Raw genomic sequence first — 4,322 nt, forward strand, 5'->3', positions numbered from 1 at the left:
TTGAAGCCTTTCACCAGTGTTAAACCTGTATCTACAGCATCACCCAGCTCTCCCCCCAAGACCAGTCCCGGGAGAGCTGCCCCAGCATCCACCCCAGTGACTGCTCTGGAAGACATTTCTTAATGGCTGTTTTTATGGCTCAGTAATGCAGACGTTGTTGCTTTAAAAATGCATCACAAACAGTGAAAGCGAAAGCTTCAGAGACTTGGTGGTGAGGAGAAGGGAATGCACGGGCTCAGTTGCCAGCTGACCGTGACAGGGAGAGACACTGCCCCCCTAGTCCAAACAGTGCCCCCACTACAGGTCCCCCCGCCAGCACCCCCCAGGTACCCTCTGCACACACACACTCCTCCGGCTGCCCCAGACACCCCTCCAGCACCCCTAAATACCCCTCCAGCACCCCCCGGGTACCTTCTCAGTACACGCACCTCTCCAGCTCCCCCACATACCCTGCTAGCACCCCCAGGTACCCTTCTCAGTACACACACACCCCTCCAGTACCCCCAAATGCCCCCTCCAGCACCCCCTTTCAGCAATATACACTCCCCTCCAGCACCCCCAAATACTCCAACAGCCCCCAGGTACCCCTCTCAGTACACAGACACCCCCACCAGCACCCCCAACTGTCCCGCCTCCCCCAACCCCACCCCCTTTTTGGGAATCTGAAATATGTCAACCCTAGGCGAGGTAGAGAGAGGTGGAACCAGAGCGATTGTGGGGTGCTGGCTAGGAAAGTGGGAGCCAGAGATGGGCTCTGGGGTGACGGGGGAAATGGAGCGTAAAGGAAGGGAGAGAGGTTCCAGGAGCCGACAGAGGAAGATCAGGGCCAGAGAGAGGCAGGATTGACTGATGCAGTTATTCCTCTATATGGATTTTAGGGTGGGGCTAACGTCAGGCTTATACCAGCGATTCACTTGCAACCTTCACTGCCGTGCACTGGCCACCACTCCATAATATCTAAACTAGTGGAGGTTTGGTAATTGCTAGCCCTTGTGGTTGCAAAGCTAATCTTACAGCCAGAACTACGTGCAAACTAGTCTGGTGTTGTCTTCAGCAGACAGCCTGAAATTACAGCTGGGAGGCTTTAACTCCCCTCCCTCCTGCGAACCATATCAGAGCGTTCAAATGTCATAGTTAAACTGTAGCATTAACATCAGCACTAATTAGTTCAGTGCTGAATTTTTGTGGCTGATGGGAAGCAGTGAAGCCGAGTTCTGAGGCTGCTTCTTTGTCAGCTCCTGTTGGCTTCAGTTTCTTTAGTCCCTGGGGTTGTCTCCCTCCAGCCTCCCACCCCAGGGATCATTATTGTTAACAATAAACCACCGCCATCTCCCTCATATTACCCTAACGTCTTCTGTAGTCAGGTTTCTTCCCTCCAGACCCCTTAGAATGATAGACTCATAGAAGATTATGTTGGAAAAGACCTCAGCAGGTCATCCAGTCCAACCCCCTGCTCAGAGAACCTGGCTTGCACAGACATTGATTGTTTCTCACATGTACATCTCTGTCTGTGTGATGCTTTTGCCAGGGACAGAACAGGAATGGAGTCTTAGAACTTAGTAAGTAATCTAGCTAGGTATGCGTTAGATTCTGATTCCTTTAAATGGCTGAGAAAAGAAGCTGTGCTGAATGGAATGGATATTCCTGTTTGTGTCTTTTTGTAACTTAAGGTTTTGCCTAGAGGGATTCTCTATGTTTTGAATCTAATTACCCTGTAGGGTATTTACCATCCTGATTTTACAGAGGTGATTCTTTTTTACTTTTTACTTCTATTAAAATTCTTCTTTTAAGAACCTGAATGCTTTTTCATTGTTCTTAAGATCCAAGGGTTTGGGTCTGTGTTCACCTATGCAAATTGGTGAGGAATTTTACCAAACCTTCCCCAGGAAGTGGGGTGCAAGCATTGGGAGGATTTTTGGGGGGAAAGACATTTCCAAACAACGCTTTCCTAATAAAATAAACCTGGATAAATGTTTGGTGGTGACAGTGGAAGTCCAAGGGCAAAAGGTAAAATAGTTTGTACCTTGGGGAAGTTTTAACCTAAGCTGGTAAAAGTAAGCTGAGGAGGTTTTCATGCAGGTCCCCACATCTGTACCCTAGAGTTCAGAGTGGGGAAGGAACCTTGACACCTCTGTAAACAGCTGGCCTGATGATTCCATAGTCTGGCACGACTCCCTCTGAAGCCTAGATTTTTAAAGCTCATGTGTGCCTGAAACACAACCTTTCCGAGACTGGTTTGTACTGCAATTTGAAAATGGATCGGCTGTGTGTGTAATGGTAACAGTGCCTCCCAGTGGACAGTCTGGTTAATTTCATATTAGATATTCCTATAGAAACAGCTCACACGTTAGACTGATGTTTTCCCTGCCACATTTTCTATACTTATCTGTAAAGAGGGAGCTGGCCTTCCCTCTGCCAAGAAGGCACACATCACTTTATCAATACCTTCCTTGCAACGGGGAGCACAAGGCAAGCTCCATGCCGCTCATGCAGGTGCCAGAATGCTGTAGAGACAAAGCAAGATATCCCTGGCTTTATTATAATCTGTTGAATTATGACAAAATCCACGTGACAGATTAGTTCTGGAGAAGGTTAAAAGAATGAAGAGACTGAACAGCAATTTAGAACTATCTTAGCATAGAGAATTCAGGACACTAAGGCCAGATTCAGTTATGAAGGACAAGATTAAGATGTAGCCATGATTTGTGAGAGTGTTCGGAGGGTGGGGAGGGGTGAGCATTACAGGAGTGCATGTCAGTTAGATAAGGAAATGGTGGTTGTGATTACAACCTAAATACATTTCATTCAGACTGTAAAAGGAAACCCTGGGCTGAATAGGAAGTGAATAAAGACCAGGAGCTGAGAACATTGAAGGATTTTTCAGTGATGGTCATTTTCCCAAGGGGAATCAAATTTGTCCTCCTGCCCTGCCCCAACACACAATCATCTGGCTAGGCTGAAAGCATGAGAGCAGTTTGGGTGCTCTAAAGCCCGTCCCATTGTCCTTTTGTACACTAAGTATTCCCTAAAATGTATCCCAAAAACCTCCAGCCCCAGACAGAACTTTGACTTAGGAAACTCACAAGGCTCTGTACTAGATGCACAAGGGAAGACTCATCAGCAGGTTGGGAAATGGGGGAGAGGGGCAGTTTCTAACACCCTTCTTGGGCTTCCTTTTTCATTCTACTAGTTCTAGAAAGAGAAGTCAAGAACAATCCCCTTGGACTAATACTAATGACCATTTACTATATGGAGCACTTTACGAATGCTTGTCACTGCCCTCCAAGGTCTTTGTTATGGTGCAAGGAGACCAGAGGCCAAGTGACCAGCTCAGCTTTACAGAGGGGGAAGCAGGGGTGTCGAGTGCGGCTGGAAGACTTGCTATTTAAAAAAACAAGAGCTGCTTTGAAAAAAATGTCTTGATATTTTATCATTAAAGAGGCACAAAATGAACCCACCAGCCCTCTACCAAGAGGATGGATGGGAATTTAGGAACTTTAATGAGATTAACTGGGAAACACACTTCTCTAGGACCTGAAAGCCCATAGTAGGCTTGAGGAATGACTGTGGGTGAGCATACACCATAGGCTGCTTAGATTAATTATGTCACGGCAGTGATGACATAGGCCTTATAGCACTGAAGTGCCTGAACTTCTTGTCTTTCCTGAGTGGCACAGACATTATGTCACACTGCTTAGTGGACACAGCATTCCGACAGCGGTCACGCCAGTGCCAAACACTGAGAGAATAGAACCCCTTTACTCCCATGTGAGAGTCCTGTTTACACATCTCTGGCATGCCAGGGTACAATCCAGGCTAATGAGCAGCTCTGTCACCCCCCAGCCCTGCAGCCTTGAGTGCCTTACAAAGTCTCGCCAAAATAATTCCCACCTGGGCCACTCACAAACAGCCTAAGAGCATGCAAGCCAGCCCTGAGTGTCAGTGTGTAACTGCAGCCTGCCAACCACACCTGGGTTACACTCTAGCTCTCACCAGCCTGGGTTATACAGCAGGGTGACCCCAATACACACCCAGTTTTAGATTTTCTCCCAGAAATCTATGTCCTGTACTGCCCAGCCCTCTCCTGGACACTACAAATTATATTAAGTCCATTATACCTGTAAGATTATTCCTGTGCACACTATTTACCACCCCAAAAGAGAGTTACCCAGATACTTCAATTCAAACACACTAGACTAGATAAAACAATAAAACAAGTTTATTAACTACAATGAGAGATTTTAAGTGAATCCAACTAATGAGGAATAAAAGTCAGAAATGGTTACAAAGAAAATAAAGATGAAACGTTTACTAGTGTCTAA

This window comes from Lepidochelys olivacea, assembly GCF_965140295.1.
Source record: "Lepidochelys olivacea isolate rLepOli2 genome assembly, chromosome: 6".
Classification (NCBI taxonomy): domain Eukaryota; kingdom Metazoa; phylum Chordata; order Testudines; family Cheloniidae; genus Lepidochelys; species Lepidochelys olivacea.